This window comes from Tachypleus tridentatus, unplaced genomic scaffold (assembly GCF_004210375.1).
Source record: "Tachypleus tridentatus isolate NWPU-2018 unplaced genomic scaffold, ASM421037v1 Hic_cluster_1, whole genome shotgun sequence".
NCBI classification, from domain to species: domain Eukaryota; kingdom Metazoa; phylum Arthropoda; class Merostomata; order Xiphosura; family Limulidae; genus Tachypleus; species Tachypleus tridentatus.
Window position 1 is genome coordinate 23,117,642 of NW_027467777.1, and position 18,086 is coordinate 23,135,727.

Below are 18,086 nucleotides of genomic sequence, written 5' to 3' on the forward strand. Positions count from 1 at the left end.
TGTTTTGATGTCAGACCTGTAGAATATAGTAATGTTAATGTAGGTGTTTTGATGTTAGTCCTGTAGAATATAGTAATGTTAATGTAGGTGTTTTGATGTCAGACCTGCAGAATATAGTAATGTTAATGTAGGTGTTTTGATGTTAGTCCTGCAGAATATAGTAATGTTAATGTAGGTGTTTTGATGTTAGTCCTGTAGAATATAGTAATGTTAATGTAGGTGTTTTGATGTCAGTCCTGTAGAATATAGTAATGTTAATGTAGGTGTTTTGATGTCAGACCTGTAGAATATAGTAATGTTAATGTAGGTGTTTTGATGTCAGACCCGTAGAATATAGTAATGTTAATGTAGGTGTTTTGATGTTAGTCCTGTAGAATATAGTAATGTTAATGTAGGTGTTTTGATGTCAGACCTGTAGAATATAGTAATGTTAATGTAGGTGTTTTGATGTTAGTCCTGCAGAATATAGTAATGTTAATGTAGGTGTTTTGATGTTAGTCCTGTAGAATATAGTAATGTTAATGTAGGTGTTTTGATGTTAGTCCCAGAATATAGTAATGTTAATGTAGGTGTTTTGATGTCAGACCTGCAGAATATAGTAATGTTAATGTAGGTGTTTTGATGTTAGACCCGTAGAATATAGTAATGTTAATGTAGGTGTTTTGATGTTAGTCCCAGAATATAGTAATGTTAATGTAGGTGTTTTGATGTCAGACCTGTAGAATATAGTAATGTTAATGTAGGTGTTTTGATGTTAGACCTGTAGAATATAGTAATGTTAATGTAGGTGTTTTGATGTTAGTCCTGCAGAATATAGTAATGTTAATGTAGGTGTTTTGATGTTAGTCCTGTAGAATATAGTAATGTTAATGTAGGTGTTTTGATGTCAGACCTGTAGAATATAGTAATGTTAATGTAGGTGTTTTGATGTCAGACCTGCAGAATATAGTAATGTTAATGTAGGTGTTTTGATGTTAGTCCTGTAGAATATAGTAATGTTAATGTAGGTGTTTTGATGTCAGACCTGTAGAATATAGTAATGTTAATGTAGGTGTTTTGATGTCAGACCCTGTAGAATATAGTAATGTTAATGTAGGTGTTTTGATGTCAGACCTGCAGAATATAGTAATGTTAATGTAGGTGTTTTGATGTTAGTCCTGCAGAATATAGTAATGTTAATGTAGGTGTTTTGATGTTAGTCCTGTAGAATATAGTAATGTTAATGTAGGTGTTTTGATGTTAGTCCCTGAAGAATATAGTAATGTTAATGTAGGTGTTTTGATGTTAGTCCTGTAGAATATAGTAATGTTAATGTAGGTGTTTTGATGTCAGACCTGTAGAATATAGTAATGTTAATGTAGGTGTTTTGATGTTAGTCCTGCAGAATATAGTAATGTTAAGGTGTTTTGATGTCAGACCTGTAGAATATAGTAATGTTAATGTAGGTGTTTTGATGTTAGTCCCGTAGAATATAGTAATGTTAATGTAGGTGTTTTGATGTTAGTCCCAGAATATAGTAATGTTAATGTAGGTGTTTTGATGTTAGACCTGTAGAATATAGTAATGTTAATGTAGGTGTTTTGATGTCAGACCTGCAGAATATAGTAATGTTAATGTAGGTGTTTTGATGTTAGTCCTGTAGAATATAGTAATGTTAATGTAGGTGTTTTGATGTCAGACCTGTAGAATATAGTAATGTTAATGTAGGTGTTTTGATGTTAGTCCTGCAGAATATAGTAATGTTAATGTAGGTGTTTTGATGTTAGTCCTGTAGAATATAGTAATGTTAATGTAGGTGTTTTGATGTTAGACCTGCAGAATATAGTAATGTTAATGTAGGTGTTTTGATGTTAGTCCTGTAGAATATAGTAATGTTAATGTAGGTGTTTTGATGTTAGTCCCAGAATATAGTAATGTTAATGTAGGTGTTTTGATGTTAGTCCCAGAATATAGTAATGTTAATGTAGGTGTTTTGATGTTAGTCCTGTAATGTTAAGAATATAGTAATGTTAATGTAGGTGTTTTGATGTTAGTCCTGTAGAATATAGTAATGTTAATGTAGGTGTTTTGATGTTAGACCTGTAGAATATAGTAATGTTAATGTAGGTGTTTTGATGTTAGTCCTGCAGAATATAGTAATGTTAATGTAGGTGTTTTGATGTCAGACCTGTAGAATATAGTAATGTTAATGTAGGTGTTTTGATGTTAGACCTGCAGAATATAGTAATGTTAATGTAGGTGTTTTGATGTCAGACCCGTAGAATATAGTAATGTTAATGTAGGTGTTTTGATGTTAGACCTGCAGAATATAGTAATGTTAATGTAGGTGTTTTGATGTCAGACCTGTAGAATATAGTAATGTTAATGTAGGTGTTTTGATGTTAGTCCTGTAGAATATAGTAATGTTAATGTAGGTGTTTTGATGTTAGACCTGTAGAATATAGTAATGTTAATGTAGGTGTTTTGATGTTAGTCCTGCAGAATATAGTAATGTTAATGTAGGTGTTTTGATGTTAGTCCTGTAGAATATAGTAATGTTAATGTAGGTGTTTTGATGTTAGACCTGTAGAATATAGTAATGTTAATGTAGGTGTTTTGATGTTAGTCCCGTAGAATATAGTAATGTTAATGTAGGTGTTTTGATGTTAGTCCTGTAGAATATAGTAATGTTAATGTAGGTGTTTTGATGTCAGACCTGTAGAATATAGTAATGTTAATGTAGGTGTTTTGATGTTAGACCTGTAGAATATAGTAATGTTAATGTAGGTGTTTTGATGTTAGTCCTGCAGAATATAGTAATGTTAATGTAGGTGTTTTGATGTTAGACCTGTAGAATATAGTAATGTTAATGTAGGTGTTTTGATGTTAGTCCTGTAGAATATAGTAATGTTAATGTAGGTGTTTTGATGTTAGACCTGTAGAATAAAGTAATGTTAATGTAGGTGTTTTGATGTTAGACCTGCAGAATATAGTAATGTTAATGTAGGTGTTTTGATGTTAGTCCTGTAGAATATAGTAATGTTAATGTAGGTGTTTTGATGTCAGACCTGCAGAATATAGTAATGTTAATGTAGGTGTTTTGATGTTAGTCCTGTAGAATATAGTAATGTTAATGTAGGTGTTTTGATGTTAGTCCCTGTAGAATATAGTAATGTTAATGTAGGTGTTTTGATGTTAGACCTGTAGAATATAGTAATGTTAATGTAGGTGTTTTGATGTTAGTCCTGCAGAATATAGTAATGTTAATGTAGGTGTTTTGATGTTAGTCCTGTAGAATATAGTAATGTTAATGTAGGTGTTTTGATGTTAGTCCTGTAGAATATAGTAATGTTAATGTAGGTGTTTTGATGTTAGTCCTGTAGAATATAGTAATGTTAATGTAGGTGTTTTGATGTCAGACCTGTAGAATATAGTAATGTTAATGAAGATGTTTTGATGTTAGACCTGTAGAATAAAGTAATGTTAATGTAGGTGTTTTGATGTTAGTCCTGTAGAATATAGTAATGTTAATGTAGGTGTTTTGATGTCAGACCTGTAGAATATAGTAATGTTAATGTAGGTGTTTTGATGTTAGTCCTGTAGAATATAGTAATGTTAATGTAGGTGTTTTGATGTCAGACCTGTAGAATATAGTAATGTTAATGTAGGTGTTTTGATGTTAGTCCTGTAGAATATAGTAATGTTAATGTAGGTGTTTTGATGTCAGACCTGTAGAATATAGTAATGTTAATGTAGGTGTTTTGATGTTAGTCCTGTAGAATATAGTAATGTTAATGTAGGTGTTTTGATGTTAGTCCTGTAGAATATAGTAATGTTAATGTAGGTGATTTGATGTCAGACCTTTAGAATATAGTAATGTTAATATAGGGGATTTGATGTTAGTCCTACAAAGACTGGTATTGGAATAAATTTTTCTTAGGCAGTGAATATAATACAGTTACACATTTTGATACATTCTATTTTACTCTAACTGATACAAGTTCTTAGAAATGTTACTATAACAACATAGCATCTTGACCTTGTCTATATGGCACACCAATAAAAGCAGCACATTAAAGTTTAGAACACAGAAGTAGGGGTGTTTCATAACTAGATCCTTCTAATTACTGACAATAGCGCTCTATATCTTTACTTACTTTACCATGAAATAAAAAATTTGGGGACCGCTGCTGCATTTTCTCGGAAATTGGTGTTCCATAACTTTCCTGTCCATTTGTAACCATGAATAATGACCACTGTAACAAAAAAGGGGTTATTTTAAACAGTATATATGCATAATTACAGTATTATATACCACATGTACATCTTATCAACACGTGTTTCTTTAAGCTAAGACCAAATGGAGGTCTTTGATAAAGACTCTATTATACTTGTTACTGGAGTTATCTTTCATCACTACACAAGTGTTAGATGTCGTTCAGTTAATTTTGTACGATAAATACTGCTGTTAAAGGGTGACAAAACCTAACATACATAATCAGAAATAACTGTGGGTAATGTACGTGCGATTAATAAGTCTTGTATTACTTTATGTACAAAATACATAATATCAACTTCCTGTGATGGCCAGAAGTGTAAATAAAAACTAAAATACCCACTAACTACTTTCTATGATGGCCGGAAGTGTAAACAGCAACTAAAGTACACACTGGCAACTTCCTGTGATGGCTGGAAGTGTAAACAGCAACTTAAGTACACACTAACAACTTTCTGTGATGGCTGAAAGTGTAAATAAAAACTAAACTACACACTAACAACTTCCTGTGATGGCCGGAAGTGTAACAACAGCGAAAATATACACTATTAAGTTCCTCTAATGGCCGGAAATACGAGAACAGAACATAAAACAAGCTCGTGAATAAAATATTACATTTGTTATGAACCTAAAACTTCCTTTTTAAAGGGTTAATAGTTTGTTTTTATTTAAATTCTTAACAAAAAGTGCTGTGAAAAGAGCCCACTTACATAAGCTGTAGCAAAGCCTTACAACTAGACATTAGGTACTCACCTATACTTAACAATACTACTTTAGTTTCAGCGAACATTCAACGTTCCATTCGGAGTTCATCGTTTATATTATTTACAACAGAATCGTGATTTCTTTTTACTTTGTTCAAATATCTTTTATTAATAGATTTACGTTCTATTTTTAACAGTTTCTAAGCACTGATGTTGAATTACACAAGTACAAATATGGATAGCTTGAGTATGTATAATCACAGATAAAGTCTACCAGAATGAACCCTTTCTATTTTGAACTGATAGGTCAGAGTACGATAAAATACCCTTATTTTGAACTGAGTATCAGAGAGAAAAACTGTCCTAATTTTGAGCTTACAGATCAGAGAGAAGGTTCACAACCAACGTCAGTATTTATGTAAGTTCATAAACAATATTAATAGTTGCATAGGTTCACAAACAATGTCAGTATTTGCATAAACAATATTAATAGTTGCATAGGTTCACACACAATGTCAGTACTTGCATAAACAATATTAATAGTTGCATAGGTTCACATACAATGTCAGTACTTGCATAAACAATGTTAATACTTGCATAGGTTCACAAACAATGTCAGTACTTGCATAAACAATGTTAATACTTGCATAGGTTCACAAACAATGTCAGTACTTGCATAAACAATGTTAATACTTGCATAGGTTCACAAACAATGTCAGTACTTACATAAACAATATTAATAGTTGCATAGGTTCACAAACAATGTCAGTACTTGCATAAACAATGTTAATAGTTGCATAGGTTCACAAATAATGTCAGTACTTGCATAAACAATGTTAATACTTGCATAGGTTCACAAACAATGTCAGTACTTGCATAAACAATGTTAATACTTGCATAGGTTCACAAGCAATGTCAGTACTTACATAAACAATATTAATAGTTGCATAGGTTCACAAACAATGTCATTACTTGCATAGGTTCACAAACAATGCCAGTAGTTGCATAAACAATGTTAATACTTGCATAGGTTCACAAACAATGTCAGTACTTGCATAAACAATGTTAATACTTGCATAGGTTCACAAGCAATGTCAGTACTTACATAAACAATATTAATAGTTGCATAGGTTCACAAACAATGTCAGTACTTGCATAGGTTCACAAACAATGCCAGTAGTTGCATAAACAATGTTAATAGTTGCATAGGTTCACAAACAATGTCAGTGCTTACATAAACAATATTAATAGTTGCATAGGTTCACAAACAATGTCAGTACTTACATAAACAATGTTAATAGTTGCATAGGTTCATAAACAATGTCAGTACTTACATAAACAATATTAATAGTTGCATAGGTTCACAAACAATGTCAGTACTTGCATAAACAATATTAATAGTTGCGTAGGTTCATAAACAATGTTGACTACATACGTAGTTCAACCTTTTTAGTGCCCCCAGTAGCGCAGCGGGATCTCTGCGGACTCCCACCGCTAGAAATATGGTTTAGATACCCGTGGTGAGCAAAGCACCGAGAACCCATTATGTAGCTTTGTGCTTAATTTAAAAAAAAACAAACAAACAATTTTAGTACTTGTATAGGTTCAAATGTTCATAAACAATGTTCAATGATAGGATTCGAACCCGTAACCAGCAGATTACGAGTCATGCGCCCTAACCAGTAGGCCACACAATAAAGGAACAACCAACTCTTTACAGGCTTGTACCAAAATGTCTTACAGCTAACTATCTAGACATTCTGATGTTGATATAAAAATGTCGTGGCATCATAACTTTACACGGATTTAAAAAGTATATTCATCAAACTGCTGGACATGTGCTGCCATCTTTCCCTTTATTCTGTATAAATAGTTTCCGATTCCATCTATTTATTTTTGGTCGTGTATAATGTGCACTGTAAATGGTTTTCTTTTCTTGTGATAAATGTCCGTAACTTTGTCGTATTCAATATTATTTGGTTAAGGCATTAATACATGTTTACATGCTGTAATCTTTTAGGAATACAGTTGTCATGTCCTAAACAGAGAAAGCAGAATGCGTTTTTTAAAAATAAATTAGTTTAGAAACTACAGTCTAGAGCCTGAATATCATACAAACTGAGAATATCTAGAGACAGAGAAACCCACAACTAAAACAAAACATACAACCACTATTTATTTGAAAGAACGTACAAGTGCTGCCACAGCTCGCTACCCTAACCCTAGAAGATTCACAACATTAAGCAAGAAAACATTGAGTCTTGATAATGGAGTACACGTATCCTTCTAAGTAAAAATACATCCCTGTAGTATCTGTATAAAAAAAGTACGTAGGCGTAAAAACTTCCAAACACTGAGAAATTGTTCGTATTTAACGTGTTAATCAATGCTAAGCTGTTCAGACCACGCTTGGAAGAAGTCCAAGTGATGTACTAGTACACAGTTTATTACTATAAACCACGTGCGTGAGTAAGCACACCTCACACACGTGCATGAAAGGACGGTTTGTCAGGAAACAGGTCGAAATGTGAACCCACACGTGGAGCTAAAACCTTAAATCTGGCAGTTTATATCTTAAATTTCCATAAGGCAGAAACAGCAAGCAAAAGATGTTTAACAATGAAAACTTCATCAACACAGTTCACGCACGTGCACTCTTGACAGCCCTCTATTTTACGAAGTGAATAATGAATAGTCCAACAAAGCAGCCAATAAAAATGTAAACGAAACTGGCTTTTCATGTTTGTTACTGGTAATAGTAATTTTAAAGGAATCTGTTAATCTTTTTATATCTTATTTATTGTAATTCTGAAGGTATCTGTTTGTCCTATTGTTTTCTCTTATTTATTTTAATTTTAAAGATGTGTTTGTCCTATTGTTTTATTTATTGTAATTCTGAAGGCATCTGTTTGTCCTATTGTTTTATTTATTGTAATTCTGAAGGTATCTGTTTGTCCTATTGTTTTCTCTTATTTTAATTTTAAAGATATGTTTGTCCTATTGTTTTATTTATTGTAATTCTGAAGGTATCTGTTTGTCCTATTGTTTTCTCTTATTTATTTTAATTTTAAAGATATGTTTGTCCTATTGTTTTATTTATTGTAATTCTGAAGGTATCTGTTTGTCCTATTGTTTTCTCTTGTTTGTCGTTACGTTGGAAACAGCTTAGTTATGATACTGTCTTTTATTTTTTAACACGACATCGTGGAGACTCTTAGGACAAAAATCAATTCATGTGACAAGAATTAAATAACGGTTTATAGTTGGACTTTCTGAAGCTGTGTAGACATTAATTTTACCAAAAACTTTACCGTTTGGGGTCGTTTACTTTAAAATATTCACTAACCAGTGACGCCTAGCGTTTATTTTGTTTCTTTTCCTCCGTTTTTTCTTTTATATTTTCTTTGCTTTTAAAGAATAACATTTTATTTTTACCTTGCAATTACAATTTTTTTATCAATGCAAACACAATCAGGACTTGAGACGCTTATTGCTAGAAATTCCCGCCTGTACTAAAGTCAACTTCCAATTGTTCAAACCTACAAACGAAATAGAAGTGTTCTAACAACAGATAGAAAGTACGATCAATCAACCTCAAGTGACAAAACTATAAGTTTGGAGACCTATAATGTTTAGAATCGAGTTTCGGTACCTAAGGTAGACACGACACACAAAGTCCATTGTGTAGTTTGTCTTCCAGTAAGTCAACGTAAGTTTATAGACTATCTATACACTGCTGGGTAAAATCTTAAGGCCGATGAACATAAAGAAAAAATATGCATTTTGCGTTGTTAGACTCAACCACTTATTTGAGTAGAGCTTCGAAAGATGAAAATAAGAAATGGGGGGAAAAAAATTAGCATTTAATAGGGAAAATGTGAACACTATGAAATTAGCCTAAATACCAGCTGGTCAAAAGTTTAAGACCATACCAAAAAAGAAGTCCTAAACAGGGTAGGAAACGCCCAATAAGAGGTCTCTGTAGTGAGTTGCACGGCCGTCATTGCGAATAACTTCAAACATTCGCTTTGGCATGGTCGATATAAGCGTTTGCAGAAGGCTGGCTGGAATGTTATCCCAAGTGGTAAAGATCGCTTCACGAAGATCATGCACTGTTTGGAATTGACGTCCATTTCTATAGACTTCCCTTGCCATCCACCCCCAAACATTTTCATGGGTCGCTGGATGGTCCAAAAGAATCACGTTACTCGCCATGAAAAAGTCCTTTGTCCTGCGAGAATTGTGGATTGTAGCGTTGTCCTGTTGAAAGATCCAGTCATTTCCACACAAGCGAGGGCCTTCAGTCAATAAGGATGCTGTCTCCAACATGCCAATGTAGCCAGCCACTGTTTGACGCCCCTGTATAACCTGAAGCTTCATTCTTCCATGGAAGGAGAAAGCACCCCAGATCATGATGGAAACTCCTTCACTGTGTCGTGTAGAAAATGTCTCCGGTGGGATATCCTTATCGTACCAGTAACGTTGGAAGCCATCTGGACTATCCAAATTAAATGTTTTTCTCATCAGAAAAAAAAAACTTTCTTCCACTTTTCTACGTCCCATGTTCGGTGCTTCTCAGCAAAGTTTAACCGAGCTGTTTTGTGGTGTGGAAGGAGGTGTGGCCTTTGAAGACGTTTACGGTTTTTAAAGCCTTTCTCTCGTAGATGCCGTCTTATTGTTCTTGAGCTGCATTCTGCGTCCGTAAGGGCCTTAATCTGGTTCGACGATCGGCTGATGTCTTGCAGGTCATCCCGTCAAATCCTCCTGCTCAACGTCGGCGACATTTTCTTGGGCCGACCACTTGAAATTCTCGTTCCGTATCCCTCAGGGTCTTTTAATAAATTTGCAACAGCAGTTTCACTACACCCAATCTCACCAGCGATAAAACGTTGAGAGAGACCTAGCTTATGCAGCTCGATAATTCTGCCATGTTCAAACTCTGTCAACTTTTTAGGTCTTGCCATGTTTTTACCCAATGCAACACAGGAGATGTCATTGGGAGATGTTGACAACATTAATGCTTGAACACAAATGACTAAATTTCGTCACGTGTTTACTGATTTACGCTTCGTTTCAGTACGGCCTTAAACTTTTGACTAGCTAGTACTTAGGCTAATTTCATAGTTTTCACATTTTCCCTATTAAATGCTAAAAAAGTTGTTTTTCATTTTCCCATTTCTTATTTTCATCTTTTGAAGCTCTACTCAAATAAGTGGTTGAGTCTAACAACGTAAAATGCATATTTTTTCTTTATGTTCGTTGACATTAAGATTTTGGCCAGCAGTGTAGCATAAACATAATCCATCGTTTAGCTATGTACTAAGAAAACACAAGCAACAACAATGCTAATCAAAAAAAATTATTGTCAGCGCCATCTAGTACGTATGAACCTCACTAATATAACGAGTCTAAATGTAAACATTAAAAAAGAAAGGATAGAGCTGGCTGGAAACGTTATGACAAAATTATTTCAGACAGTAAAGAAAACTCGTAAAAATGTATTTTTCATACGAATTGACAAGATATACGTCATGCTCTCTAACATTCTATACAAATATTTGTTTTGAATCCCAGTTTCTTTATTGTGAGCTTGGCAAATCTGTTGAAGAAACTGATACCTTTTGACAGAATATACAATTTAATTCACACTACTGTATTAGTTACATTAATTATTATATCATGGAAGTTAGTTCACTCTGCTGTATCAGTTACATTAACTATTATATCATGGAATTTAGTTCACTATCCTGTATTAGTTACATTAACATTTATATCATGGAATTTAGTTCACTATACTGTATCAGTTACTTTAATTATTATATCATGGAAATTAGTTCACTATCCTGTATTAGTTACTTTAATCATTATATCATGGAAGTTAGTTCACTATACTGTAACAGTTACTTTAATTATTATATCATGGAAGTTAGTTCACTATACTGTATAAGTTACATTAATTATTATATCATGGAAGTTAGTTCACTATACTGTATCAGTTACATTAATTATTATATCATGGAAGTTAGTTCACTATACTGTATCAGTTACTTTAATTATTATATCATGGAAGTTAGTTCACTATACTGTATTAGTTGCATTAATTATTATATCATGGAAGTTAGTTCACTATACTGTATTAGTTACATTAATTATTATATCATGGAAGTTAGTTCACTATACTGTATCAGTTACATTAATTATTATATCATGGAAGTTAGTTCACTCTGCTGTATCAGTTACTTTAATTATTATATCATGGAAGTTAGTTCACTATACCGTTTCAGTTACAGTAATTATTATATCATGGAAGTTAGTTCACTATACTGTATTAGTTACATTAATTGTTATATCATGGAAGTTAGTTCACTATACTGTATTAGTTACATTAATTATTATATCATGGAAGTTAGTTCACTATACTGTATTAGTTACATTAATTATTATATCATGGAAGTTAGTTCACTATACTGTATCAGTTACATTAAGTATTATATCATGGAAGTTAGTTCACTATACTGTATCAGTTACATTAATTATTATATCATGGAAGTTAGTTCACTATACTGTATCAGTTACATTAATTATTATATCATGGAAGTTAGTTCATTATACTGTATCAGTTACATTAATTATTATATCATGGAAGTTAGTTCACTATACTGTATCAGTTACATTAATTATTATATCATGGAAGTTAGTTCACAATACTGTATCAGTTACTTTAATTATTATATCATGGAAGTTAGTTCACAATACTGTATTAGTTACATTAATTATTATATCATGGAAGTTAATTCACTATACTGTATCAGTTATTAACACAGTATCAAATAACCAGTATTCTGTACTCCATGAAATTATCAATGTTTATGAATGTGGTCATTAGAATGACTAAGGTTAATGTAGTAAGTCCTTTATAGTGACCAAGGTCTGTGTTAGTTAGTACTTTACAGTGACCAAGGTCTGTGTTACTTAGTCCTTTATAGTGACCAAGGTCTGTGTTAGTTAGTACTTCACAGTGACTAAGGTCTGTGTTAGTTAGTACTTTACAGTGACCAAGGTCTGTGTTAGTTAGTACTTTACAGTGACCAAGGTCTGTGTTAGTTGGTACTTTACAGTGACCAAGGTCTGTGTTAGTTGGTACTTCATAGTGACCAAGGTCTGTGTTAGTTGGTACTTTACAGTGACCAAGGTCTGTGTTAGTTAGTACTTCACAGTGACTAAGGTCTGTGTTAGTTAGTACTTTACAGTGACCAAGGTCTGTGTTAGTTGGTACTTTACAGTGACCAAAGTCTGTGTTTGTTAGTACATCAAAATGACAACTTTTCCCTTATACTTACGAATCATCAATAAATGCCAACCCAAAATATTCTTTCTCCTTCAAGTTCAGATGGGAAGATACCATATCTAGTAATTCAGCTGTGTAGAGTTTAGGCTAAAAAAAGAAAAATCTTCACTTGTGAGTGAGATCTATAAACATGAAGTTAAGTACACCTGCATTATAAACACAAGAATCCATTACATATAATAAGCTTCAAGTCATATGAAACTAAACTACTGGAGCATAGGCAACAGGAGAATCCATTACAGATAATAAATTTCAAGTTATATTAAACTAAACTACTTACACATAGGTAACAGAAGCATCCATTACAGATAATAAAATTAAAAATAGGGAACGCAAGATTCCATTACACATAATAAACTTCAAATTATATTAAACTAAACTACATAAAAGAGGCAACAGAAGAGTCCATTACATATAATGAACTTTAATACATTTTAAAGTAAACTACTTAACAATAGACAACACAAGAATTCATTACAGATAATAAACTCAAGTCATATTAAACTAAATTACTTAACAATAAGTAACATGAGAATGCACTACAGATAATAAACTTCAAGTTACATTAAACTAAATTACTTAACAATAAGTAACATGAGAATGCACTACAGATAATAAACTTCAAGTCATATTAAACTAAATCACTTAACAATAAGTAACATGAGAATGCACTACAGATAATAAACTTCAAGACATTAAATTAAATTACTTAACAATAAGTAACATGAGAATGCACTACAGATAATAAACTTCAAGTCATATTAAACTAAATTACTTAACAATAAGTAACATGAGAATGCACTACAGATAATAAACTTCAAGTTACATTAAACTAAATTACTTAACAATAAGTAACATGAGAATGCACTACAGATAATAAACTTCAAGTTACATTAAACTAAATTACTTAACAATAAGTAACATGAGAATGCACTACAGATAATAAACTTCAAGTCATATTAAACTAAATTACTTAACAATAAGTAACATGAGAATGCACCACAGATAATAAACTTCAAGACATTAAACTAAATTACTTAACAATAAGTAACATGAGAATGCACTACAGATAATAAACTTCAAGTCATATTAAACTAAATTACTTAACAATAAGTAACATGAGAATGCAGTACAGATAATAAACTTCAAGTCATATTAAACTAAATTACTTAACAATAAGTAACATGAGAATGCACCACAGATAATAAACTTCAAGTTACATTAAACTAAATTACTTAACAATAAGTAACATGAGAATGCACTACAGATAATAAACTTCAAGATATTAAACTAAATTACTTAACAATAAGTAACATGAGAATGCACTACAGATAATAAACTTCAAATCATATTAAACTAAACTACATAAAAGAGGCAACAGAAGAGTCCATTACATATAATGAACTTTAATACATTTTAAAGTAAACTACTTAACAATAGACAACACAAGAATGCATTACAGATAATAAACTCAAGTCATATTAAACTAAATTACTTAACAATAAGTAACATGAGAATGCACCACAAATAATAAACTTCAAGACATTAAACTAAATTACTTAACAATAAGTAACATGAGAATGCACTACAGATAATAAACTTCAAGTCATATTAAACTAAATTACTTAACAATAAGTAACATGAGAATGCACTACAGATAATAAACTTCAAGTTACATTAAACTAAATTACTTAACAATAAGTAACATGAGAATGCACTACAGATAATAAACTTCAAGTTACATTAAACTAAATTACTTAACAATAAGTAACATGAGAATGCACTACAGATAATAAACTTCAAGATATTAAACTAAATTACTTAACAATAAGTAACATGAGAATGCACTACAGATAATAAACTTCAAATCATATTAAACTAAACTACATAAAAGAGGCAACAGAAGAGTCCATTACATATAATGAACTTTAATACATTTTAAAGTAAACTACTTAACAATAGACAACACAAGAATGCATTACAGATAATAAACTCAAGTCATATTAAACTAAATTACTTAACAATAAGTAACATGAGAATGCACTACAGATAATAAACTTCAAGTTACATTAAACTAAATTACTTAACAATAAGTAACATCAGAATGCACTACAGATAATAAACTTCAAGTTACATTAAACTAAATTACTTAACAATAGACAACACAAGAATTCATTACAGATAATAAACTTCAAGTTACATTAAACTAAATTACTTAACAATAAGTAACATGAGAATGCACTACAGATAATAAACTTCAAGTTACATTAAACTAAATTACTTAACAATAAGTAACATGAGAATGCACTACAGATAATAAACTTCAAGTTACATTAAACTAAATTACTTAACAATAAGTAACATGAGAATGCACTACAGATAATAAACTTCAAGTTACATTAAACTAAATTACTTAACAATAAGTAACATGAGAATGCACTACAGATAATAAACTTCAAGTTACATTAAACTAAATTACTTAACAATAAGTAACATGAGAATGCACTACAGATAATAAACTTCAAGACATTAAACTAAATCACTTAACAATAAGTAACATGAGAATGCACTACAGATAATAAACTTCAAGTTACATTAAACTAAAGTACTTAACAATAAGTAACATGAGAATGCACTACAGATAATAAACTTCAAGACATTAAACTAAATTACTTAACAATAAGTAACATGAGAATGCACTACAGATAATAAACTTCAAGTTACATTAAACTAAATTACTTAACAATAAGTAACATGAGAATGCACTACAGATAATAAACTTCAAGTTACATTAAACTAAATTACTTAACAATAAGTAACATGAGAATGCACTACAGATAATAAACTTCAAGACATTAAACTAAATTACTTAACAATAAGTAACATGAGAATGCACTACAGATAATAAACTTCAAGTTACATTAAACTAAATTACTTAACAATAAGTAACATGAGAATGCACTACAGATAATAAACTTCAAGTTACATTAAACTAAATTACTTAACAATAAGTAATGTGAGAATGCACTACAGATAATAAACTTCAAGACATTAAACTAAATTATTAGGTTGAGGAATAATTCATGAGCGTTTTTAAATAATTTCATTCAAGCATTACATGCAAGACTATACAATACTTCAATGCATGAACACATTACACCCAAAACATTTATTATGATACTTTATTTCATGTAATACCTAGGTATATAGTATGCATTGTTTTAAACGAAATTGCAAGAAATTAAATGCGAAAAGCAGATGGTGTCGAAAATGCTCGATTTTGTCCACTTGACATTCCATTTAAGGAGCTGAAAATGAAAGCAAAAATTAAAGACATATGAAAATCAAATACACCATCTATTAGAGCAAAAAATTATCTACCAAATGACATGAAATATTTTGCGAAAGCGTTTCATGTATGAATATATTTTTAACTTGAAAAAACGCTCACGAATTATTCCTCAACCCAATACTTAACAATAAGTAACATGAGAATGCACTACAGATAATAAACTGCAAGTTACATTAAACTAAATTACTTAACAATAAGTAACATGAGAATGCACTACAGATAATAAACTTCAAGTTATATTAAACCAAATTACTTAACATTAAGTAACATGAGAATGCACTACAGATAATAAACTCTAAATCTGTTTTCATAGTCAAAGAAAGGATAAATACTTCATGAAGTTTACATTGTTAGTTACTGTATTGTTTACTAAAGTACATGCATATTTTATTGTAACCAGATATGTAAATGTTTCTTGTTTGAAAATGTCTACGTGACGACGTGTTTGTTACCTGTATCAAAGTGTAGGTAACCATGTGTTTGTTACCTGTATCACAATGTCTAAGTCACCACGTGTTTGTTACCTAGACATTTGTTTAGGTGACCACGTGTTTGTTACCTAGACATTTGTTTAGGTGACCACGTGTTTCTTACCTGTATCAAAATGTATAAGTAACCATGTGTTTGGTACCTGTATCAAAATGTATAAATAACCACGTGTTTCTTACCTGCATCAAAATGTCTAAGTAACCATGTGTTTGTTACCTGTATCAAAATGTATAAGTAACCACGTGTTTGTTACCTGTGTCAAAATGTCGAAGTAACCATGCGTGTGTTACCTGTATCAAAATACAGGTAACACACGCATGGTTACACGCATGGTCTAAGTAACCACGTGTTTGTTACCTGTATCAAAATGTCTAAGTAACCACGTGTTTGTTACCTGTGTCAAAATGTCGATATAACCATGCGTTTGTTACCTGTGTCAAAATTTCTAAGTAACCACGTGTTTGTTACCTGTATCAAAATGTCTAAGTAACCACGTGTTTGTTACCTGTATCAAAATGTCTAAGTAACCATGTGTTTATTACCTGTATCAAAATGTCTAAACGTCGTCCGTCAAGCAACACGACTTGGCTTTGTCTTCCTTCCCAACCTGTAGAGAATATAAGTTATAAATGTAATCAGAATCTTTACTTACAAATAATTTGGTTATAATCTTTTATAGGTACGTGTTTTTCCTGAAACTACATGCATAGTTTACCTCAAACTAGCGGACAGTACAATCCTACCAATATGTTATTCGTTTTATACCCACCAATGTCACATTCCTCAGCAGTACACGTTAGGCCCACGTTTAAGCCTAAAGGTTATTTTAAAATATCATTTTTATGTATACAAAAAAACTTTTGTATTTAAAGATATTTACTTGGTAATTTAACTATACCGGTTGTGGCAATCGTTTCTCTTTAGTGGTTTATTTCCTATTCATACTCCTGTGACATCCAGTTGCAGGGGACAAAATTGTTTCGTAGTTTTGATCTCCAAAAACTGCTGATCAATAGTGAATTTGATTAGCAAATATTGTTTGGCATCTTTTTAACATCTACCATTTCAACCCATTGTGGTAAGTAACTACATTCAACACTAAATGTCTTAACTCTTTAAAACAATATCCACAATTGAAAATTAAAGTTAAATGGTTTGTTTTTATTCTAATAATACTTTATTTTCTCCTCCAAACCCTAACATTTAATTGTACCATATATGACGTTTCTTTTAAAAAAAATAGTTGCTGGTATATAAAGTAAGACTTCGAAACTACAAAAAATCTAAACATCCCAACAGTCACAAAGTAATGCAACAATCGATTAGTCAGAGAAAGAAGCGACTTGGAAGTTATTGTAACTGAACAAGTTTGGCACAAACTATTTTTCAAATTAATTAGTTAATTATTTATTTTTGTCTGGTTGAAACTTCACAACGTGTTGTCCTTTACATCATGAAGAAGAAAATCCTAGTGATTTTTCTACAGCAATTACCCCTCGTGCCACAGGTATTCTTTACTGCGCATGTCACGATATTTTTAATAAGTAACATTTAAAACTTAATTGAACTATATTTTGTTTATTTTACATCAGTTAGTATAGCAAAAAACTGTTACTAATAATCCGTATTTTAACAGTAAGTTCTAAGTTCTTAAACTTTTAAGGCTATATTTAAAAAATAAAACTAACTCTCTCAAGCGTGAGAAGTTGTTGTTGTTTTGAATTAAGCACAAAGCTACACAATGGGCTATCTGTGCTCTGCCCACCACAGGTATCGAAACCCGGTTTTTAGCGTTGTATGTCCGCAGACATACCGCTGAGCCACTGGGGGGCCAAGCGTGAGAAAGGTAACATTTGTTTCTCTAGGAATTTCTTCTCTAATTTGTTTACAATCCTTTCAAGAAGTAAGAAATTTAACGAAGATTACTTATCATGCTGT

General features: G+C 31.4%; 1 long non-coding RNA gene across 1 annotated transcript; it reads right to left on the reverse strand.

Moving 5' to 3' along the window:
- Window positions 1-4,083: 4,083 nt before the first annotated feature.
- Window positions 4,084-16,790, reverse strand: LOC143241970 (uncharacterized). The gene is made up of 3 exons (XR_013022371.1): window positions 16,691-16,790; window positions 12,300-12,394; window positions 4,084-4,235 (listed from the first exon to the last, which is right to left on the reverse strand). It is a non-coding gene; the product is annotated as an uncharacterized LOC143241970 (long non-coding RNA).
- Window positions 16,791-18,086: the final 1,296 nt, after the last annotated feature.